The 26,032-nt window shown below is 40.5% G+C and overlaps 1 protein-coding gene across 1 annotated transcript in view; it reads right to left on the reverse strand.

Moving 5' to 3' along the window:
- The window catches only part of LOC113019580 (NACHT, LRR and PYD domains-containing protein 3-like), a 237,521-nt gene that overhangs the window by 101,066 nt on the left and 110,423 nt on the right, over window positions 1-26,032 (reverse strand). The gene's annotated exons all lie outside the window — the stretch shown is intronic.

The following is a 26,032-nucleotide window of genomic DNA, read 5'->3' on the forward strand; positions in this document are numbered from 1 at the left end:
AAGACACTCAAAATAAATTTCCTGTGGTAGGAAACAATTTTTGCAACTTTTTTATATTTACAGTTTTGAGGGATAAGCCTAAATTTCTCTAACTTGAAATATATGTTAAAGATGGAAGTTACCATTATTCCAGGATCCACGTGTTGCTTTTCTTTTTCCACTCAAAGCTTCACAGTGAATATCAGTATGTTGTGTTTCTCTGAAGCTCAGTTCACAACCAGCTCCTCTGCATTTTCAACAAGTCTGAGCTCATTAAAATGAATCCAAATGTTTGATTTCTCTTTCTTAATGGGATTTTTCCAAACTCTCCACAGGCTCTCACTGTTTCACTCATTGTTGGAAGGTCATCATTTGAAAATGTTTCAGCCATATAAGCTGAAAATGCAATAGTTTTTAATAGCTCAATAGTTTTTAATGTTGACATGATTGTATTGAGGGATCATAATGGATATGGCTTATTTAATAAACAGCAAACCCTGCATTAAAACACTGTAACATTGACATCTTTTCCACAGAGATAATTGTTGCGACTTTCATCCGTAAATAAAGCTGCGGCCGGCTGAGTTGGTTGTGTCCCTCCAATAATCCATAATGAATCGTACTTGTACTTTGCGCATTTATTTTAAGAACAAAACAAAAACAAACATTTGCGCTTTCAATCAATTTACAACTAGCGCATGGATTAACTGGTGTGCCAAAAAATGACGTTCAACAGAGAAGTTTGCCCACAAACCACTCACCCAACACACCTGCTGCGGACACAGACACCAGGTAAATAGACTGTGACCATACCCACATACCATCACCTGAGACGCAGGTAAAGCTATACACCTGTGCCACCAAAACAAAAAGGAAAAACATAAACATTGACTTTGGCTCTTACAATAATTTTAACCAGAAAACTTTGTAGTATGTCGGTGAGAGATTGGATATGAGATTTTTAAAAATGTGTAAATATGCCCATATACCATTGTATATGTTGTGTATGACTGTAGTTTGTATACAACATTAAAACTATCACAAAGGGTCCTGGTGAAGAATCTGCTGGAATTGATGGCTATTTGATTTGTTGTTCTTTCCTGAATATGTTTTACATTCTAATGAGAGAAATAAGTAGCTACGGAAATTGTATTTCCATTGTTATATGTCAGAAATTTGTGGAGCTTTTATTTTGATGTTTGGATTGACTGTAAGTAGGAAGTGCAGAAAATAGTGGGAAAGTATGGCTACACCTTTGAGATAATGGAATTCGTCGAAAAGCAATGGCTGTAATTTCTGACAGTTCCTTGTATATTCGGCAATGAATAATAGTGTGTTCTGTGACATTGTTTTCTCTACTACTACACCTTCAATGAAGTGCAGTAGTAGTAGGTCGTAGCCTCTGCGCTAATGATACAAGTGTATTCTCACTCACTACCTTGTCCAAAATAGCTTATCCCACATAAACTTTCCACTCTGCTATTTTAAATTTGTTTTATGTCTTATGTTTTTCTGATTGTGTAAACTTTTATGTTGCTTTTACATGAAATTTCCCATTCGTGGGACTTGTGAAGTAGCATAACATAAGCAGCAAGGAAGGTGATAAGTAAATAGCATTAGCAGACAATTGAAGTTCTTTTTAAGCATACTTTATTGCTAGCATCTCCATTTTACCATAAAACAATCAATCAGGCATGCAAAAATCCCACTGGCTTTATACAGGACTTTGCCCACACCTGACCTCGTTAGTCCCTACCATTGAACAAAATAGGTCAAACCAAATAATACAATTCTAAACAAAGAACAGGAATAAAGTCATGCATGAAACTGACAAACTCATTTACTCAACTAAATAGTTTGTAAAGTAAAACACTGCATACAATATAACTCAAAAGGCTACTTTAAAGAAAACAAACAATACTATACAAAATGAAAAACCCTCCATTTGGTTACACCCAGTGATGCAATCATTGACCTCATGACCCTATATAAACAGGAAATAGTGGGCGGCCCTTCCCCTACACCTGTCTCACATATAGGACCTGAATACACAACATGGCCACCATGGTAAGTATAACCAAAGCAACATAAAGAAACATAATTTACCAGACATGTGCCTGTAAACAGAAGAAAACTCAGATGACCTGATGGTTTGTAGTGTTTGCTTTAAAACACATGCATGGATGTAAAGAATGTAACTACTGCTACCACAAACAAAACCCGGGATATTGTGTGTTAAGAGAAGTTACACCAGCAATGTCTAAATTAAAGCATTATGGCTGACTGTAAAATAACAGAACACAGAATAACAATATATGCAAGTGACAAATGGCAAATGAATTCTGTCCTAGCCACTTTGTCACAGGACTAATAAAGGTGTCTTATCTATTATTATTCTGCTGTGTACAGTGTCCTTGAGTGTTCTGAAAGGTGCTTCCAAATTCAATTTATTATTATTATTATTATTATTACCTGCTTATTTTTTGTTGTATTAATATCAGATTGTATATCTATTAGATACTTATTTTATAATGTCCTATGTTAGTGTTGTTACGATATAAATATATATTCTTAATGCTTATTTTCTGTTTAAATTGTTTCATAGAGCCCAGTGTAGGAAAACGCCCTTGTGAGTTAGAATGCATGCCAAAAGTCACAGAGTAGACTGCACGTCTTGTGCAGAAAACAGGAAGTATGGAGAAAGCGGAACTAAGTAAACTGTGTGTGTGTATGTGAGACCATGCTGGCTTCTAATTAGGGGTGGATTTTTATAATCGGTTTATCGATTAAAATCAATTCTGGCTTGGATAACGTGAAATCGATTCATTAAAATCCTGAATCAATTTTTTAATATAAATTTATTTTGCCTGAAATGCCAGAATCCCAGGTGAAACCTCACAAAATTTCAACAACCACCAAACAGCTAAGACAGTAAATGACAGCAGGTACACAGCTTCTGCACAAAGTCAGAAACACACAGCGCGGATCAGAATCAGTGAGATGTCGCCTTTCTCACCCGACGGCATGGACAGGGCTGAAAGCCAACAGCTCGCTGATTCCGATGTTTCGTTGGGTCCGCGCTTTGTGTTCACACCGTTTTTGCGCTGATTCTAAAGCTGTTAGTTTGATGTCTCTCCAAACAATATTGACTGAACCAGCAGCAAAAGAAGATCCAAACTAAGCTTCACATAAACATTGTCATGAGTTCCCTCTGACTTTCACTGTTTTGCTTCCACCATGATAAAATCACACTTCATGCACAGCTCTCTCTCTCTCTCTCTCTTCAAGAACAGTTTCCCATCTAAAAATCTGTTTTCTGCATTATTCGCTTGCTTGTTACGCACAAGTCTACCATTGTTTACAGCGCTGTCGGACGCTGTTTTGTTTTTTTCGTTTTACATACTTCCGAAAAGAAAACCTAATTTTTGCCGTTCAATGCTGAACACACTTAAACTTAAAATTATGCAAAATGCAAAACACTTAGCCGTGTCTCTAATAAAACGGTAAAACACGTAATAATATCTACAAATGCATCTTAAAGCTGTTATATTAGCACTCTGTGTATTACTAACATAACCAAATTAACATTATTGACACTCGCTGACATTAAATAGTCATTCTGTAAATGCTCTCAGTTTAAATGGTCTTACCTGTAAACACTGCTGTATCCACCAGATTCCAGCCAGAGTGGATTCTGGAGTCTTATCAACCTGCTGTTAGTGATCCTCCATCTGGATGGATGAGAACAACCAATTAACGCCCATTGTATGGACTGATAACATAAGCGTGTGGCTCAAAAGAGTCAGCTCAATCTCATTTACCACCTGCTCTGTGACTCTAAAGTGCTGGTCAATATCACCATATACATATAGTGACATTGTAAGGGGGGGTATGAAAAGGGGAAAAAAACAAAACAATGCTTGGACACTGCTAGCACGGGACGCCCACACAAATGCAAAGCGGGAGATGAAGCATCGCTGAATATGTTTCCAAACCAACTTCCTTCTAAGCCAAAGACTAGAAAATATGGTGAAGCAAATCTTCCCTTTGGCTTCACCTGCACAAGTGCCAAGGTAGGTCTCCCTGCAGAACTGGTTTTCCCTTCGTCAGGAGCAGCGCTGGGTTCTTCAAATCACGGACAAACAGGATCCCACATTCTTGATTTTTAGTTCGCAAACACTTGTAATGACTAACTACTCCTGACATTTTGGAGATGTTAGCTCTTTATACAGTAAAGTTACAGCAGGATACAAATAACATCAGGCTGATCCTGCCACGATTTATTCCCCCGGTTCAAATCACGGACAAACAATATCCCACAGCTGTTTGTTTTTAAACCCATTTTGCACAGAGAGGCATTTTTTGAAAAATGTATTAATAGCAATGTTGAACATTATTACACAGGAAAACACAACTACACGTAAAATAATCACACCGTGACGCCTCTGCCTTTGTAAATGGAGGGACAGTAACTGCGTGTAAAACCTGCAGACAGTCAGATTAACAGTATTTTGTCTCTATCTGCCATTCTGCAATTCATCTCATGTAAACAATAACGTGGCCACAGTGTGACGTGAAAAAACGCACATACCTTTGACGATGTGTGACGAAACAGCTGCGTTTTCAAAATCACCCTTGTAGGTGTGGGTGTAGCGTAAAAGAGTTAGTAGTTTATTTTTCTCACTACCTGTAATTTATTGCAGATTACTTGTATTTGCTTAATTGTTTACCAATACTTCCAATACACCAATACTCCCAGCGGAGGACAGAGGCGGATGGGTGAACTCACTGGAGCTCTCCGCAGGGGATGACCGCTGAGACTGCTCAGCAGAGTTGTCAGGCGAATCAGCCGGTGCTGGCATCCTAACCTCTAGGGGTCCAACTGAACTACTAACTGTGTTACAGGCCGGACGTTTGACTTTGGTGAAGGTGTGGATGGGAGAATATTGTCAGAAAAGACTGTTTCAGTGAGGTTCCTTGCTCTCCCTGTAGGAACCAATGCTGATGAAAAAACGTCCCTAACATTTTTATTCCATAAATTAATAGTCCTAGGCTTAGTAACCCCAGGCTTGGAAACAACAGAGTGAACACAGTCATTGACACTGAATGTGGGCTCAGAAAAGGCAGTCTTTGAAGCAATGGCCATGGGTGAGGCAGAGAAACCACTGTTATCCTCAGAAGAAACACAAAAAATAGCACCCCCCAAAAGTCCTTGTGTCAGACATAGAAGAAACAGTGTCCCCTCACTCACCACTTCCGGTTGTTTGCATGTCCCAACATCCGGCTGTGGGGTGACGCGCCGGTGGTGCAAACATGGCTTCCTTCTCGGAGACGGCTCCAAAGGGCTCGGTAATTCCACATCCGGCTGTCCGAACAGCACGTCCTCCATTGAAGTGAACGAGTAAGCTTTATCAGTGGGGGGGGGGGGGGGGGGGGGGAGTTTGTGGAAAATGAAATCCTGTACATGCAGGTGCAGTGAGTCCAATAGCCAGGGCTGACCGGGAACAAGCTGTTGTAGCCTGGCTTCCACAGTGTAGAGAAACGCTTCTCCTTCATACTCAAGCCACAGGTTAATTAATCTTGAAGCAGAGTCGATAATGACCTCCTGAAGCTGCTTGGGTGGGGTGAATGCCCCTGGATCCATAATCTTGCTGGTCCGTACTGTCAGGGCGAGTGTAATGAGCCATGTGGAGAAAAATAAAGGAGGATCCAATTGCAGGCACTTGTGGAGGTGTGAAGGAGGTTTATTGGGAAAATAAAACGCAAGTTGAAAATGGCAAACCAAACTGAAGATAATCTAAACTGGGAACAACTAAATGACTAAACATGAACAAGAACAACACAGAAGAGCCACCACCACAGCACAAGACTCAGCTGTCCATCTGCATCTTAAGGATAAAGGTCACTCTTTGAGGATGCCAATGTTCACATTTTGGACAGAGAGGACAGATGGTTTGAAAGAGGAATGAAAGAAGCATTTGCGTCCACTGTGAGCGACCATCTTTGAACAGAAGCGGGGTTTACGACACCAACTCTGCCATCTATAATCCAGTTTTGAGATCCCTTCCCAGACGCCTTAACGCCCACTCACATCCTGGGCCATCTGATCTCAGGAAATCACATTTCCTGCGTGGGGCCAGGTTTCACAATGAACTCACCCGAAACCCTGGCTGATTGTGACCAGCCTGGCAGCTGGCCTCTTTGGCTGGTGGTGGAGCTTGGCCTGGCCTGGCAGCTAGCCTCTCTGGAGCCCGGCCAGAGAAGTCCTACCAGTACCAGTTAGCTCTGGAGGTTTTCTTCTAGTGCTTCTTTACATGTGAGCTTCATTCTGTTACTTTGGGCTGATTTCACTCACACTCATTTTTTACTTTGTACTCATTTTCACTGTGTGCACACTGCTGAGAAAAAGAAGCTCAGCTCATTTCTGCTGTTTCATGCGTCTGATTATGCACTCATTCTGAGAACATCTCCCCCTCCTAAAAAACAAACTCTCCTAAATAGCACCTGTCACAACCACAACAAGCAGAATCATCTGTGGGACAATAACCCTTTGACCTGTATGCCACAGCTAAAACTCTTTTATGGTTTGACGAGACACACTGTGATCAGCTTGTTCACTCTGAGCCAGTCTGAGCAGTTAGACGACATTTTTGTAAACCAGCACATGAAGGTGTGGCCCTCTCACCGTCTTCACATGGAGTTCTTTCGTCTCTCAGGAAGCAGCTCACCTGTGTGTCCATGTTTAGTGTCCAGGTGGAGTGGAGCTTGTTGTTCATGTGTGTGTTTGAAGAAACCGTAAGTTTGCTTTGTTTCTTCCTTTAACAGTGTGTCTTTAGGAACTTTACTGTTCTGAAGGCAAAAGTATAGTTTGGATAGAAAGTAAGAAGTTACGGAAAATGGCATGGGATAATGAAGTAAGAGGGAGATATTTTTATAGAATACAAAAAACTAAAACAAGCCACTGTTTTGTGAATGGCCTGTTTTTTTTTAGGATGGGGAAACATCTGACTGGTTTATGTAGGTGCAATGCTAAGGAAACGACTAAACATGTGCTTATTAGCTGCAGGAAGTATGTTGATCAAACGACAATGATGAGGGTAGAAATGGGTAGAACTAGTCAATTCCAGTATGAAAAGGTGATTAATCAGTAAAGTCATGATAAAGGGAAAGGAAAGATTTTTCATTTTTTGAAGAGTACCAAACTTATCAAGATGATCTGAGGAAATGGAAGTGATGCAGCAGTAAAACCCAGGAGATGGCAGTAGTGCAACATTGTTGGATGCAATGTGCCTTTAAAAATAAAAAGAGGAAAAATAACTGTACTGTTTGTTTCTGCTCTATGATGTTTGGACCAAATGTTCAGCTCATATTTCGAGACAAACATTGGATCACTGTTGTGTTTGAAGACAAATCGCATGATTACATAATTCAGCTGCTTGCTGCATACAATGCTACTACTGCACATTCATCTAATGTATAATGCCCCCCCGCCTTCTTTTGCACAAGTCGAGGAGCGTGTCAGGTTACATTTCCCTGTGTTTTTACTTGTATAACTATATATCTTGAACCTATTGATTCCACACTGGTTAACAGTTAGTAACTCTGCACTGAAACATGTGTTCCCGAGATAACCGGTTTAAATCAATCTGTATAAACCTTTAGAGCCATCAGATACTGATCATCACTGGTGGAACATTGCTCTTCCCTTTAAACTGTAAAAAAGAAAATAAAACCTGTTTTGAGGAAGTCGACATTCAGGTTTTACTAAAGTGATGTGAAAAACAGCACGAGGTGAGGCAGCACCAGCTCAGTTCAGAGTTACTGCGAAAAAAGCTGTTTAGAAAAAAATAAAGGTTTTCACAAACCTCATTTTCAGCCTGTTTGAAATCCTGTGCTTATTAAGTATATCTGCATATGGAGGCATGACATTATTTGGACTCTTCAGCATTCCCATGTGTTTGTCTTGATGTCACTTGCCTATTGTGCTTTTTGTTTCTTAATTACTGGATTTGAGTCTGAGTTTTCATCTAGTGTTTGAAGCTTTTGATCATTATTAGTCCCAGAGTTTTAAACACTTTGAATTTTCTCATTTTTGAACTGTTTTCAGTCTGAATTAATTTCCACTTGATGCTTTTTTTTAAGTTAGTGGTTCTAATCTTGTGTCAAATACTTTTATATGGTGTCTCAGTTACACATGTAGATGTGTTAAGTGGCTGAACCGATAAATGGTAAAATTCTGTTTGTTGTAATGAAGTATACTTATTGATTCACGAAGTTAAGGTCAGAGTAACGTGTCGCAGCCTCAAACACATTTATAGCTCTGCCTCCATAACGAATGTGTGAGGTGTAAAGTGCTGAACATAGCCCCGATACTTGCGTTTAATCAGTTCCAAATTAAACACAAATTAACTGTTCAAAAGAAAAATAAGTCTGACAAAAAGTTCAGTCTGTTGGAAATGTTCAGCTGTGAAGATCAGAACGGCTATGGAGCTGATCAGATGGTCGTGTCCAGAATATCAGGTCTGAGTCTGTCATGGTCAGCAGACATGAGGACCTGCGGAGCAGCAAGCAGCCTGATGCTGACTGCCCATGCACTCTTTTAACAAGAACGCAGATTTATTCATGAAAAAGAGAAGAATGGAAATGGGAGGAACTGAGTGGAATATATTGTTAATAACTTGGTTAATATGCAAGAAACACACAGTGTGACACTGAAACACGAGGAAGTGTTCACTTAAATATTGCTCTGCTGACAGCTGATGGTTGATTTTTTTGCCCCAGTTCCTCGTCTCGTCGTCAACACCTTCTGTGTGCTTCCTGTTTAATTCACTTTAGCTTCCATAATAAATCCCTGTACACTTTAAACCAGTCTGCAAGTCCTGCATTTGGATCCTCTCTCCATTTTTCACAAACCTGAATGTGACAAAAACTAAACATTTCTATATATCTGTGTTCCAAAAGAAAATCAGTCTCTTTGCTCTTTTTTGTTTCTTTTGTTCATGGTAGATTTATTTCTCTAAATCTCCACAGCACCACATTCTGTTTGTAGAATGAAAGTCAGCAGAGAGGCTGGTCTTAGACGAGAATTCAAAAGACTTTCAAACAGAGGATGAACAGGGTTAAAGGAGAGAACAGAAAGGTAAAGTTAGTCCTGTAGTCCAAGAATAAAACTCAGCATAACAGATTATTTTTAACATTTTAACGTCACAGCATATCTGAGTGAATAAAAGTTGTAGTTGTAGTTGTTGCATTTGTTAATCACAGTCAATCAATCAAACCAAAATCATTATATTAAATTTGCACCCTTCTGTTAATAACTGAGAACATGTAAAGATAATTAGATATCAGTTTCAGGCATGTCAACAGATGTAATGTGTTACAAATGAATAAAATTATTGATGAACTTAATGTTTTAAAAATCTTTTTTTAATATTACCGTTGATATAAAAAGTACTAGTGTATTTCTATATAAAAATACAATTATATGGAAAATCATGTCTGTGTACAAATTGTACACATGATTTTCATCAAGTGCAGATGTCAGTCTCTCTTTTTCACTGTGTCCAAAGTATTTGAACTTAGCTGTCCCTCTGATACACATTTCTAACTGAGTCCCTCTTGTTCACTCCCAATAAAAATCTTAGCATGTTTAACTCTGTAACCTCCAGTTTTTGGTTGGAGGGGAGGCAGTTGGGGGAGCTGTAATTGCTAAACTTCTCCTGCAGTTTAAAGTAAAGCTGCACAGTCAGAAAGCACCAGTGTGGCATCAACTGAAAATAGAAATAGAAAAAATCAGCGTGTGTCAGTGAATGCATCGTGTGGGCTTCACGGCTCCATCTAGTGGACTGATATTAGAAGCAGAGCAGCTGATGGCAGCTTCCTCTGCCTCACACTGCTGCCTGACTGCATCCAGCTGACACTGATGATGATGGAAAGCAGGGTTTCAGCTGATGTGCACATGAATGATTTGTGTTTCCTCTGCAGGTAGAAAGTGTGTGTGAGCTGAGCAGCATGGATCAGTGTGAGGACAGAGAGGAGGGAGCCCCTCCCTCTAAAAGCACTCTGTGTGGGGAACATGAGAGCCAGACCAAAGCTCAGAGGTGAGACGACCATCTCTAACTGTGCATGACTCTTCTCCATGTCACAGCTCAGCACTCACATCACTGCTGCATCATTATTCACAGGAACCAGCCTGGACTATGTCATGGAATTTTCTATTGGTATTTGTTACTGCATGCAGCGCCCCCTTTATACCCCCCCCCCCCCCCCCCCACCACCCCCACACACACACAGCTCTCTGTATCTTTTAGTTGCAACAGGTTTCTGTCCCACAGGCTGTTGCTGAGCACAGACTCCCACTATCTGTACTCAGGAAGCTTCAGGCACTGGTCAACATTTAGCACATGCCATAGTGAAACATTGTTAAGCAAAACTAAGCAGTTTTTTTCCACCAGATTATCCTGACATATACACATACGTCATCTAAGCATACAAAGGTTATACAAAAATCATACAGTGAAGTTTTATCCATCTAAATCTAAATTTGAGGGTTAACTAGAATTCCCCCATTACAACTAATTTAATTTAATTTAACTGCTGGATGTTGTTGGATGTCTATGCTCATGTTTTCTTCCATCAGTCATGTTGTGCTGCATGTCGTAGGATGAGTATTATTATTTAAATCTAAAAGAGTGGAAACTTTTGAAGCTTAATTTTCACACATTTGATGACACTGTAACCCAAAGGACCTCACATAGATGTTCATGTTTGGCTTTTTTTAATTCACAATGTTTTGTCGCTTTTCACTGTGGTCTCTGCACTTCAGCACTTTGCAGTGCTCACGGCTCCTGCTCTGCAGCTGGCTCTCTGCGGCAGCAGCTCACCCCTCCTCTCTGGCAGCTACTTAAACCAAGTCTATTTCTGGCTGTTTCTGCATAGAGCTGAGTTTATCCCAGCAGTTAAAGTTTGTTGTAGTCAACCTAACCTCATGCAAACTCCACTGAAAGGCACCCGGCCAGCCAGTGGACTCAAACCCAGGACCTTTTCACAGTGAGGTGATGGTGCTAAACACGTCACCCATTCAGCACTGTGATATGAGCATAATTATAGAAAAATCTGAATACATTTAAAATCCATGAATGCAGGCAGGGAATAAATGAGCTTCCATTATGGTTGCTCCCCCTGCTGATAACAGAGGACATCCTTTTAGCCCTTTAAAATGCAGGGTTCGCTCGGTTTTTTAAATCCCTGTAGAACTGCTACAGAAATCTCGCAAATTTTCGGAGGCCACCAGCTCCAAGCCGACCGGGAGGTTGAGGCACAATGTGCCGGGAGTGTGGCGTTCCCCCTGGCTGTAGTGGGCCTCGACCTCCCGTTAGCTTCGAGCTGGTGGGTAACAGACATCTTCGAAAATGTCTGAGCACTTTGACAAATATGTGATGTCTTGATAAACTGAGCAGGTATTTGAAGTTTACACAGCTACATTCTCGCCTGAAAATATCATAAAAGTTTATTTTGTGACCCAGAAAGAATAATAGCAACGGGTTTTTTTCCCATACATTTTATGCCATCAGCCTGTCCTAGGTTTGTTTTTGTTTCGTTTTTGTTTTTTTTTTACCTTCAGGGCCTTATAAGCCTTGATTGGTGTTTTTAAAAATCATGTCTGACTTTATGCTTTTCTGTATCATTTCTGGGATGCTTAGAACTCAAATTGCACTGCTGGAAATAGTTAATTTTGACGCACATGCTGTTTTGTTTTTTTTGGCAAATTAGCACTATAATATTTATTTTCATTTTTCCTGTAGTATATATATATAACATTAAAATTTGGGCTATAACGGTTGTATTCATTTATAGCAACTTGAAATGCTCCCAAAAATGGCACTACAGCATGTAAAATTATAAAGATAAGCTTGGCAGACTTGGTTCTGTGGTAGGTCTTAAAGGGTTAAAAAACAAAGAAAGTGCTGTTATCAGTCCAAGCCAACCGACGAGCTACTAGAGATGCTTATTATTGATGTTCATCAGCTAACAAAGAGACTTTAGACACACTTTCTCTCTCCACAGAGGTCCCACATCTTACCAGGATGAATAAGTGACAAACCTTCATAGCACAGAAAACCCAGATTAATTTGAAGTTAGCTGGATAAGAACAAATCTAGACCTCAGGGTTCAGGCCTTGAGATAAGTGTTAACTCAAGAGATAAGTGTTGTTTTAACTCAGGAGATAAGTGATAACTCTTACAATCTTTGTTAGAAGAAACCAGATGTGATGATGTGTGACTGCGAAACCTTTTGCTCATTGGCTAATGATTTATTGACCAATCATTAGCCAATGAGGACACACAAAATACCCCAGCTAATCATCTTTTTACACAACTCATAATTTTCTAAAGAGAGTTTTTATTCACTTTGACAAAATGAGTGACTCAGACCATCAGCTCAGCAACAAAGTGTTTCCTGTAAACTTGTAAAGGACCAGAAGTCTTTGTACAACCACAGCTGTCACCACCTGATGGATAGAATGACAGTTTTAGACAGGTGCTTCCATGTGTGTAAAATAAAAGCTAAAACTGCTCAGACCTTGCTGTCACATTTCCCAAAGTAGTAAAATTAGCAATTTGTGTTCCACTTCATATGCAGCATATTTCTCCCTGTAAAAGTGGACACACACCTGAACAATTTAATGCTTCAAATATGTCCTGCCGTGAACTGCGTCCACACTCACAGCTAAAGCACAAATGAATGAATGAATGAATGAATGAATGAATGCTTTATTGGCCATATGCAGGTTGCCCCACAGAGGAATAGGACCCCCCCCGACTTACACACACAACAACAAGACATCACATGGGAATACAGTCGGAGACCGGCAGCGTTGGGAGAATAACACTGAAAAAATTACACAACATTGGGAAAAGTACAAGAGGAAAAAAAGAGACCTCTTCACACGCTGGGCAGCCTATGGGAGGACAGCATGAGAACAGGAAACAAAAAAACTCCTCTGCACAGAGAGCACATTAATGTCCACATCACAACATCAGAGCACATGACAAGCCACAGGGGATGGATAGGGGGTGGGGGGTGATTCGAAGGAACACAGCAGTCGTCCTGCACCATGCTATCATTTCAGCGCGGCACGCAGACCCGCTGCCTTCCCCCACAGGAACAAGCATCGAAGGCGTTTGGAAGGGAGGGGGATGAGTGCGTGCTTATCAGTGTAAGTGTATGTGTGTGCGTGTCCATAGTTCAGCTGAGACAGTGTCCTTCGCTGTATCAGGCTAAGTAAACAGTCCTCCAGCCGATCCAGGTGTCCTTCATGGGATGGGAAGAATAGTCATCACACAGTCGTTATCAGGGAGTTGTTTTGGTGGGCTCCAGCCTTGGGCCTGAGCAGCTGGCGCCGTGGTGTCCAAATGTAGAATATTGTTGATTTCTCCTGCACACTGGAGCATTTCTAAGATAAAGGACAGCATGGAAAGAATGATCAGGTCTGAGTGTTTCTACGCTGAGACGTTTGACTGTGGATCCACTTCATGTGAACATCAGTGCAGGTGAACTTTTCTGTAAACTTACAGAAACAATGTTCTCCAATTCAGCAAAGAAGAGTTTGAGCTGCAGACTGTGAATGACTTTCAGAGTCAAATACTGTGAGCTCTGACAGGTGATTTGTGCTGATTACAGCTGTCAGCTGATGCTTTAGTTTCACTCATATTTAAATGACTTCAGTTCAAACTGAGGGGACAAAACAGTCCAAATGTGGATTAAACATGTGATTCATGCATCTCCAGGAATAAAGCCACAACCTGCAGGAGCTCATCATCATTATTAAGACTTAGTTCAGTGTATCAGGGAAAACTGAAACATGGAGGTGTGTTCATGACAGCGTCTAATTCGTGATGTCAAAGAAACTTTAGATTATTCAGCAAAGCTGATGTGGAGCTGAGATCTGATTCAACATGAATGTTACATGCACGAAGTTCACGTGTTAAACTATGACAGTCACATATATAATGTGTGAACATCATGTTATCCTAAAGTGTCTGAGTGGCCATAAAAGAGCTTTAATATGGTTTCATACGGAGGTCAGAGATGGCAGTGTACTGCGTGCATAACACTCAGAGCTGTGCCTAATATTCTGTCCATTTCTTGTTTTTGTGTTTTGTTGTTGGAAAGTCTTACATTTCAGCAGGTTAGCTCAGGTATCTCTGCTATGAATCATGTGACCTGGTTTCTAGATTACATGACAGGTCAGAGGTCAGCGACTGTAACTCAGTTACTTCTGTTAATGTGAACTGTTTGTGGTTTACCTCTCAGACTGACTGAAGTCCTCAAGCAGATGATGATGGAGGAAGAGGAGGACAGAGTAGAGTCTGCAAGATCCAGCTGTCCATGTGTGACCAGTGACCAGTCCAAAGGTCAACCTCCAGACTTCAGTGATGAGCCTGGACCAACAAGGTCAGAGAATTGTAATGAGCTCCCTTAGATGTTTATGATTTCTTGGACAAAAATGGCCTGAATTTTTTTTACAAAGAAAACAAAGAAAAAAACAAAGATAAAATATTAGACTTGGTCATTTTCCTTTTCAGGACAGTGATGCTGTCCTGAAAAGGAAATTTGTCTTTATCCTGTCTTCCTTCTCTCACCCCAACCAATCACAGCAGATGGCTCCGCCCCTCCCTGAGCCTGGTTCTGCTGGAGGTTTCTTCCTGTTAAAAGGGAGTTTTTCCTTCCCACTGTCGCCAAAGTGCTTGCTCATAGGGGGTCATATTGTTGGGTTTTTCTCTGTATCTATTATTGTACGATCTACTATACAATATAAAGCGCCTTGAGGCGACTGTTGTTGTGACACATGTGCTATATAAATGAAATTGAATTGAATTGAAATTGATGCTCATATCTGTGGGGAAAGTCTGTACTGTTGCAGTTACAAAAATGTTTATAGTTTCTGCACAAAGAGGTCACAGCAGTTACTGTCAGCAAAGTTTCACACGCTTAACATTTTTTTTATTTTAGAATGGGGAATAATGCAATTAATGATCAAGTCAAATATCCATCCATCCATTCGCCTCCGCTTATCCTTTTCAGAGCCTATCCCAGCTGTCATAGGGCGAGAGGCAGGGTACACCCTGGACAGGTCGCCAGTCTGTCGCAGGGCTCAAGTCAAATATTTTAGACTTAATTTTCTGTTTTGTTTTGATATACTTCCTGAATATGAATAAGTATATTATTGACCATCTATCAGTGTTAGCTGTTTACTTTTGGGTTTTTTTACTGTGATGATTTTGAGTCCACCAGATCCCATTCAGTCTGATTCTGTAGGAAATAAGCCTGAATCAATAAGTGATTTTTTTGAAAGCAGTGAGATGTGATAGTGGGGAGCTGATACAGTCAGTCCCGCATCCACTTTTTTTTCTTGCACTTTTTATTAAGGCTCGTTAATAAACAACAAATAACAGGTTAGGTGAAACAAGAAAGCAACTATGTTGTTATAACCACTTAATACATGATAGTTTTTGTATAATAACCAGGAAACAGAGCTGCAAAATTTAAAACTGGGTTCTTCTATTCAACAACAAATGAATAACCATGTTAATAACATTTTAAAACAAACTTAATTAGTGATGCATTTAAAAGAATATTACATATGAATACATTAGAATCACATATGAGTGTTGAGGACCATTTTTCACAGCATAGTTTATATCTAGATAATATTACATGATATGGTAAAAATTGGGTAGGAAAGAAAGTGGTTATGGAAGACATTTAAAATATCGAGACAAATCTGAAAGAGAATAACAATTAGAGCACAAGATTCCACAATAAAACACAGTTCTGGGGGACAACCAGGAGGTTGGCAGCATGGGCAAAATAGGCCAACCCTGGGACCGACGGTGGCAATGGAGCACGTCTGACCCTCCAGTTGACACAGGGAAGTGCTAGCTAGGCTCTCCACTCCTCATCCTCCGACTATAAGCCTGCCAGAAAGGTGATGGGTGACGAACAAGTAGGCTGAAGTGCCAACACCACTCTGTATTTCTGGCCACAGCAACAGCTGAGCTGCACCAATGACTGTAGTCCGTCCACTAGAAAGAAGTATCTGCAGCTGGTGGGTGATTGCCTCCCAATACACCACTCACAGCATAGTATGTCCACAGTGTAGATCATGTCCTCCCTGAGCTTGACAGAGGTGGTTGAGAGCTCATCATCTTCAGTACTGTCTGAGGCTGGATGGCTGGTGCGTGGAGTGGAACCAAGCATAGACAAAAATCAGGTATGAGAAAAAATTGTAATTTAAACCAAAAGAGAGCAGGTCTGAAAAGAACAGAGAAATGAAAAGACAAGAGGGAACTAAACTATAACAATACTGGGAAAAACTAAACTAAACAATGAATACTAAACACAGAGAATACAGAACATCAAACCTAGTCATGGGAACCAAAACAAACAAAGGCTCTGGTGGACTCACTATCATGTTTCATCTCTCAGACTACTTAGCTCAGAGCTGATTTAACAGGTTATCCCCGAACTTTACATTTAATATCATTGTTTTCTTGCTAACATGTGAATACTGAAGTTTGGAGGGTGTTTTTAGAAGTCCCCCACCGAAACCCCCCCCCCCCCCCCCCCCCCCCGATGGATGGCAGACATTACCATGAACTGGCTGTGAATCAGGCAGGATAGGACCCAGATGCAGACTTGCAGACAGGGCTTAAACTCAAAACACAGCTTTATTACTGAGATGGCAGAAATACAAAACTCACCTAAACTAAACACAGCCATGAGGGAGATCAGGGTGCTGGACACAGGAAACAGAGTGCTTAAATACACAAGGAATGACAAGGAACAGAAAACAAATGGGGAAACAAAGCTAAGGCAAATTATACATAGCGAGACAGAAGAAGAAAAACTAAACACCCTGAACATGTGACACAAGACTCATAATAAAACAGGAAAAGATGTAATGCAAGACTGGCACATTTTGAAACCGAAGAGGGAAACGAGACACAAGGATGCACACAAATACACAGAGAGGGACACAGAGGACAGAGACACAAAGGGAACCCAAAGGTCAAGAAATTAAACTGATTACAAGTTTACTCAGAGACATAATAAAAATGAACTTACAACTAACCAGTTAAACTTAATATATAACAGACGACAAAACACAGACTGTCAAAATGCTGGGTCAACTGACCCAGAACCATGGCTTCTTCCCTGTCTGTTCCCGAAGAAGAGAAATTATGTGATATATAGTGAATAATCTAAAAAATGGATATCATTTGATAAACTGATGCTGAGTCAGTCCTCCAGCTACAAATATCTTTCAATGTGTTTATAGATTAAACATGGCGATGTGCACAGATGACATAGATTGTAACAAGGTGAGTCACCATATAATTCTCATCTCATATCTGTTAACTGAGCTCTTGTCTTTAGCTTTTTGCAGTTAATATTAAATTATAGCTAATTACTGTCTATTTGTAACTGACAGCATTACAAAAAAAAAATAAAATAAAGTTTGTTACAGTGATCTCAAGACTTTCCTTTAAATTATATATTCTTTCAGATTTACCCTGTGACTGAATATTCCATATCAAATCGCATCGCACTGCTGATCAATATTAGACATTTTTATGATCTGAAATCAAACCGACACGGTGCTGAGTATGACGCACAAGCCGTGCTCAACCTGCTCTATAATCTGGGCTATGCAGTGGTATATTACCAAGACCTGACTGCACAGGTAAATTCTACAGACAGAAAGCATTATTTCACTTCCACTTAGCTGCTGTTCAAACTGAGTAAAATATCAAATTCATGTTCAACTTTTCTGTTTACAGGAGATAGATGAGGCTCTAATTCGTTTCTCCAAGCATCGAAAGGTCTTTAACACAGACAGTGTGTTTGTGGTTCTCATGTCTCATGGTGACTTGGGAACTATCCGTGGCTCTGACCTGAAGAACTTTGAAATTGATAAAATTTATGAGCGCTTAAACACAAAGAACTGTCCTGCACTAATGAACAAGCCAAAGGTCATAATCATTCAGGCCTGTAGAGGAGGTGATTATCAACTAGCCTGACATGCACCAAAAAGATGCTGAACATTACTCTTACACATGTTTTTATTATTATTATTACCAGTTATAGTTGTAGTAGTGATGTTATGAAATATTTTGTTTAGTTTGTCTCATTTAGGTCAGTGTCTCTTTTTAAAGAAACAAGAAAACCATGAACAAAATTAATTACAGGCAAAGAAAATCCAAAACTTTTGAAATCTTTAAAATAATTTGGAGAATGTAATAAAACTAATGGTTTACTAGATGTAATGATGTTAAATACGCATGATGCAGTTTTTCTCGCTTTTAGTATGACAACAGAGCACCTGAAGATGATCAGGAATAGTTGTTTGCACACATCTTTCTTGTTTCAGAGAATGAAGGAGTAGTTACAGTAGATGCAAGCAGACAATCCATGGGGACAGAAAACACTGGCCCTCCACCAAAAAACATTGCCAAAGTTGGAAAAGTACACATAGAAAAGGATTTCATTGGTTTTCATTCGAGCACACCTCGTAAGTTATCCTGCTTCTTGTAACTATTATAATAATAGTGTATAATAACAAACACAATTAAATGCAGCAAATTATGTTTCTGTTTCTTTGTAGACACCTATTCATATAGAAACCCAGAATATGGTTCTAATTTCTTCCATTACATTTGTGATGTGATCCTCACGGGGTGCTGTCAAGATGATATTGAAGAACTATTCAAAAAAGTAAGTTTGCCAGTATTTTATCTGGTCATTAACCTGAATTTATTCCTAATTCTTTTTCTGCATGTTTAAGTTTTTCTAAATATTTTTGCATTTTCTTTCTGGCTACTATTACTAGTCCATTTCATACCACGTTGATCTCCCATGCTCGTAGCTGGCAATGGGGCTAGAAATCTGTAATGCCCTTCATTTGTTGTGACCTGAAACAAGGCAAAATAAGAGATGATCCTCCTGTCTCTAAACATGATGGAAATAATGTCTCCATCTCTCTCTCTCTATGACTGCAATATATATTTTCTGTAATATGAGCAGCTGTGTCAGACGTCACTGTAACTTTATTTTAATCTCAAAGGTCATGCAACAATTTGAAGATTTCCCCTCTGAACAGAAGCAGATGCCAACCAAAGAGAGAGACACTCTGACAAAACACTTCTACCTATTTCCAGGTAAGAACCACTGTTGGGTCTGTGCTTCGACAGGCCCGCAAATTCAGACTTATTCTGTGAAGAAAGCAAGGCAAAAAACGGTTTTTACATGCTAGCAAGGGGAGGATCTCAGAGTAGCATCTCTGCCCACGGTCTCAGACCACTCCAAAAAACCAGCTTCCCCTGCAACCATTTAGTCTGTGACACAGTTTACACAAACACTAACTGCAACCCCCCCCCCCCCCCCCCAACATGGTGCATGGGGGGGGGGGCACTGAGTGTGTGTGTGTGTATGTGTGTCTCTGTAAGTGTGTATATATGTGCAGGTGAGTGAGTGTGTGTGGATATGGGTGCATTTGTGTGACTTCCTGCTCACAAAAAGGTAATCTCCCCTGGCTTAACCCCCCAAATGCTCTACACACACAAAAACATAGTTGAGACCATGAATGTTTTCAATTCATTGGTTAACCTCGGTCCTGAAATGCCACTGGCGTGCTCTCCTGCTCTCTGTGAAATTCTTTTAACTCATTTTATTCGTAAAGTTTTACATCTTAAGTCCTCGGATCGTTCTTTCACAACTCCAGCCATATTTGGATGCGAATGCCATTTATGATAAATTTCAGTCCACTTACAAACCCTGTTATAGTACTGAAACGGCCTTGCTCAGAGTCCTCAATGATCTCCTTCTGATTGCTGACTCCGGACGCTCTTCAATCGCGGTCCTACTAGATCTATCCTCGGCCTTTGATATGGTAGATCATAACATCGTATTAGCGAGGCTTGAACACACAGTTGGCATTGGAGGTGCCGCCCTAGATTGGTTTAAGTCATACCTCTCTAATTGGTCCTTCTCGATCAATTTTGGCCCTTATTTCTCCTCTGCTGCACCTGTTTCCTGCAGCGTGCCTCAAGGATCTGTCCTTGAGGCACGCTGCTCTTCTCACTGTATATGCTCCCCTTAGGCGCAATCTTTGAGAAGTATAACATCACACATCATTGTTATGTCGACGACATACAGATGTAGGTAACTCTCTTAATCTAAACGACAGGAAAACGGAAATTACCGTCTTTGACAGTAGAGTCCCCCGTAGCCAACTTCGTGAATTCCCTCGGTTCCTTTAACAGTTTCCTCACTGACACTGTTAGTGACCTGGGTGTATTTTTGGATAGCTCTTTTAAGTTCGATAAACAAGTGTCCTCTGTTATTAAATCTTGTTTCCATCAATTGCATCTTATTAGCAAGGCCAGACATAATGTTCCACATAGGGACCTTGGAAAGCTTATCCACGCCTTTGTGACATCTAGGTTGGATTATTGCAACTCACTTTACTTCGGTCTTAACTCTACTCTCCTCCATAGACTCCAAATTGTTCAGAACACAGCTGCTCGTCTCCTTACTGGTAGTGGGCGGTGTGTCTCTATTACCCCTGTTCTTGCTGATCTGCATTGGCTTCCCGTGAAGTACCGTATTCAATTCAAAATCCTGCTGCTTACCATTCCGAATTATTAACAATATAGCGCCAAGCTACCTCATTGAGCTACTTAGATCATACACCCCTACTAGAGCATTAAGATCATCTTCCCAGTCACTCTTGGTACTGCCGAGATCTTCGCTGAAGAATAGAGGTGACCACGCGTTTGCCTTGGCTGCACCCGATTTATGGAATAACCTCCCCATCGCTATACGCGAGTCTGATTCCATCCATTCCTTCAGATCGCGGTTAAAAACCCACTTATTTAGCCTCACCTTTTCTACCAGTTAACGATTGCTTGATAGTTAGCTTAACGCTAATTCTTATCTTTGGCTTTTAATTCATTTAAAATTTTTTTTGACTGTTTTATCCTCTACACTTAGCCTTCTTTTATGCTTTTATATGCAATTCTTTTGCCTTCGTGTGTTTTAATGCCATTCAACCTGCTAGCACATTTTGGTACCTTGCCATAGCCCTCATCCTTCCTTGTTACTTCATCTTACCCTCTTGCATGTTAAGCACTTTGGTACACCACTGGTTTTTAAATGTGCTATATAAATAAAGTTTGTTGTTGTTGTTGATTGACTGGGTTAATTTTTTAGAATGAAACAGGATGACTAACTCGTGTTAGTAATATGTAGTCATGATGATGGCCATCACATTGATAGTCATTTGACAAAACAAAAATTACAGATAGAATTAGGTTAAGACTGCAACAGGCCCAAAAAACACAATGCTTGTGGGGGACCAGAGCCCTCATACTGCTAAAGTAACATGAATTGATTTGATTTGCTAGTTAGAACATTGTCAAATGTTTAATGGACCAATTATGATTTAAGATGCATTTACAGGAATTAAGCACCGGTTCCCTGAAGAGAAGCAACTACACAAGAGACTGGAAGCTCTCAGGTATGCAAAAACCCTCCTGAAAAAGGAGAAATTGTTAAAAAACATTTCCTCTCTCCTTAACTTAGCCTTTTTGTTGATTCATGCAGAAAATGAGTTCCATATCAAGAATCAGACATCCTGTGATATCTGGAGAAACACACAAACAGTATATGACAAGCAAACAGTTTAAATGTGGCTTAAAGATTTGTGCAACATGTGATGCCAGAAAAAGTTATGACAGGACCAGCAAGTTTATACTGAAAATTGTTCAGATGATGTTCCTGGAAAGAACTGTTGAGGATAATAGATTTCTTACTGCACATTGGAGTACAGAAGACTGGAGTTTGGGATTGCTTGCAACATTATAATATGGCAGTTGCCATATGTGCAGTGTGCTGGTATAGTTTTACACTGGCCCCTATTGTTGCTTATTGGCTTATTGCCAGCTATGCAAACCAAGCTCTGGCAACAGTTGTATAGGGATCGAATGGCCCGTAGCAATGGGCCAGACACCCCAGCTGCACCTCCCACAGAAAACACCAAGGGACACGGTTGAATGCCTTGTCGAAGTCCACAAAACACAAACAGGCTGGTTGGGCAGACTTCCATGCGCCCTCAAGTACCTGCAGTATCAAGAAAACTGCATTGTTCCTCCTGTGTCTGAGGTTTGACTAACAGACAGACTCTCCTTTCTCACACATTGGCATAGACTTTCCCAGGGAGGCTGAGGAGTGTGATCACCTGTAGTTGGAACACATCCTCTGGTCTCCCTTCTTAAAAATGGGGACCACCGCCCTGGTCTGCCAGTCAAGGGGTTCTGCCCCTGATCTCCACGCAACATTGCAGAGGCATGTCAGGCAGGACAGCCCTACAACATCCAGAGCCTCACCTCAGCCACAACTGCCACCAAGGAGTTGTTTAACTGCCTTCTGTGACCTCACCCCCAGAGGTTGGGGGGGGGGTCATCCCAAGACTCTTCTTCCTCCACAGAAGACGTGCCAGTGGAATTAAGGACGTCCTCGAAGTATTCCTTCCACCGCCCGACAATTTTCTCAGTCAAAGTCAGCAGCGGTCCACCTATACACAGTGCAGGTAGAGCACCGCTTTCCACTCCCGAGTCACTTGATGGGTTGCCAGAATTTTTGTGAGGCAGTCCAAAAGTCTTTTTCCTTGGCCTCTCCGAGCTCCTCCAACATCTGTGTTTTTGCTTGAGCCACTGCTCATGCCGCGTTCAGCTTGGACTGCCGTTACCTGTCAGCTGCCTCCGAAGTCCCACAGGCCAACCAAGCCTGATAGGACTCCTTCTTCACGTCTGGTGTCCAACATTTGGTTGGGGGGTTACCACCACGACAGAAACCAAACACCTTCCGGCCGCAACTCAGTGCAGCAGCTTCGGCAATGGAGATGCTGAACATGGTCCATTTGGAGTATGATAACTTGGGGATATAGTTCTTATCTTCCTACTTTCCTCCACACAAGTGGAAAAGCCTGAAGCTGTATCATGTCTGAAAACACAAAATTCAGATATTAGAACAGTCCATTTTACTACTCAAACATTTCTCATGATGATCAAACTTGTCATTTTATTTATATTTCATTAAGAATGAAAATGCTTTTTTATTAGGGTTAGGGAAAACCAATTTTTTGGGACTTTGATCATTTTTAATGTTAAGACATATATTAAGACACTTTACCCCTTCACTTCAATCTCTCTTTATCCCAGTCACACAAATGTAGACAGATAGCTGATAATAGTTTCTAATGTGCTGATTGGAATATCATGAAAGAGGCAGAAATTTCTCTGTGTGCATGTGGACAAATCACAAGATGAACAGGTTTCAGGTAGTATTAAAACACATTAAAACGCTGCACTCACTCAAAGGTCAGAGGTCATCTACAGTAACCACACTGACACTAAGAGAAGAAAACAGCTGGCAGCAAAGGCAAGGAGGTGTTCTTTTTAGCTAAACAGAAGAGGAATATAAAGATAATGACGACAATGAAAATGTAGGAGTGTTCCTTTATTAGTGTCTAACAGTATGTGTATGAGAGCGATGCAGTGTCCATGTGTGCATGCTGAAAGAGACTGTGCTGGTCTGATCTGGTCTCCTTTCTTTCCTTTCTCCTTTCAGGGTGGAGCCTGCTGGGGGCCAATGGTTGAGACCAGGTCTGAGAAAGTGTAAGTGTGTTTTTAATGTGATTGATGAAAACAAAGCAACACACATTCAACCATCTTCAAACTGTCACATCACTCATCCTGACTGTCATCATCAAAGTGTCAATCAATGAACAGATGATGGATCAATAACTGCAGCTGGATTGTTTGTTCTCTCCATCAGATTCCTGTCAACTCACAATTGACACAAACACAGTGAACACAAACCTCCAACTGTCTAACAACAACAGGAAGGTGGCATATGACAAGGAGGTTCAGTCATATCCTGATCATCCAGACAGATTTGATTTTTATCCTCAGCTGCTTTGTAGAAATGGTCTGACTGGCCTCTGCTACTGGGAGGTCGAGTGGAGAGGACACATTTTTATATCAGTGAGTTACAAAAGAATCAGAAGGAAAGGAGGCAGTAAAGACTGTAGGTTTGGATGCAATGATCAGTCCTGGAGTCTGAGCTGCTCTGATGATGGTCCTCGTTCTGTCTGGTATAATGGAAAAAGAACATCCATTTCCTCCTCCTCCTCCTCCTCTGTCTCTAACAGAGTAGCAGTGTATGTGGACTGTCCTGCTGGCACTCTGTCCTTCTACAGAGTCTCCTCTGACACTCTGATCCACCTCCACACCTTTAACACCACATTCACTGAACCTCTTTATCCTGGGTTTACACTCTGGCCCGATAGTCCTGATTCCTCAGTGACTCTGTGCTGAGTGGAGTGTAAAGAGTGTCTCCTGTTAGAGAAACACTCTGACTGTTGAACAGATAGTTCAGTCTGTACATGTTAGTCTCTTTCACCCAGAAACACATTTTCAGATTCATACATTCAGTCAGTTGATGTTTTAAGCTGTTCTAAATGATTCCTTGTAAACTTCTTGCTCTTCAGTCCTTTAAAGATGGAAGCTCACATTATTTTTTCTGTCTTTTTCCACTCAAAGCTTCAAAGTGAATATCAGTATGTTGTGTTTCTCTGAAGCTCAGTTCACAACCAGCTCCTCTGCATTTTCAACAAGTCTGAGCTCATTAAAACAAAGTTGATTTCTCTTTCTTAATGGGATGTTTCCACACTCTCTACATGCTCTTACTGTTTCACTCATTGTTGGGAGCTCATGATTTGAAAATGTTTCGGCTATATAAGCCGAAATGATTGGCTCAATAGATTTTAAGTGTAGTTATAGCCAGAATATGATTGTATTGAGAGATCATAATACATGTGGCTGATCTAATAAACAGCAAAGGCTTCAGTCCTCATTTGAAACTATATAAGGCCCACTTAAAATTCTTTAATTTTCTCAGAAATCCACAGCGCGTCTTATAATCTGGTGTGCCTTGAGCATGAATTCTGGTTGTGCTTACTGACCCCAACCGATTTTATGTGGTACACGGCGCTAAAAAATCTTTCAAAAAAAGTGCGACTTTGGTAAGCTACGAAGATGCACACCTTCACTCGCATGTGCTGTGCCAATGTGCCTGCACATGTGATGTGACAAAAGTGATTTGATTTGATTTGATTTGACCTCGATGAATCATTATGGCTATCGTAGTGAGGAGCCTCGAGGATCCATCCGGGTCCAAACTCTGCTTCCAGTTCTAAAGTTGAAAAAACACTGTTGCATCACTAAGAGTTCAAAACTGTCTAAATTCTTTCATGTTTAATAAAATGATCAGCATCTCTGCTTTACCAAGTGCAAAAACTAAGTTGAACTATCAGGCTGCCCCTGGGCCTGATACTGCTTGAGGTTTTTTTCCTTTTCACTGTCACCAAAGTGCTTGCTTATAGGGGGTAAAATGATTGTTGGGTTTTTCTTTACATGTATTATTGTAAGTCCTACTTTACAATTTGAAGTGACTGTTGTTGTGATTTGGCGCTGTATAGATAAAATAAAATGAAATTAAATAAAATTGAATTACAGATTGTTGTATTTATCATGCTTTTCAGTTTTATGTAATAAACTTGAGACTGTTGTATGTATGTATTTCCAACTCTTTATTACAATTATTTTCATATAAACACTCGACATTTGAAAAGTCATTAAACTATAACTGTGAATGACTGTTGTCCATTTTTTTCTAATCTATAATTGCCGTTTTTTCTGAACATTCTCAACAATACACACACACACACACACACAAAAAAATCTTTCTCTCACCACTCACACTATTTTCTATCTGAAATTGTTGTGTCACATTTTCATATCAATATAGAGACTTTCTCAACTTTCCAGGAGTACCTCCAGTTCGATGGACATGCCAGTAGTAGCCACACAGTACTGATATGGACCTGGGCCCTGTCCTTCTCTTCTGTCTGTCGATACAGGACAAG

The sequence above is a fragment of the Astatotilapia calliptera genome, chromosome 3 (assembly GCF_900246225.1).
Source record: "Astatotilapia calliptera chromosome 3, fAstCal1.2, whole genome shotgun sequence".
Lineage (NCBI taxonomy): Eukaryota > Metazoa > Chordata > Actinopteri > Cichliformes > Cichlidae > Astatotilapia > Astatotilapia calliptera.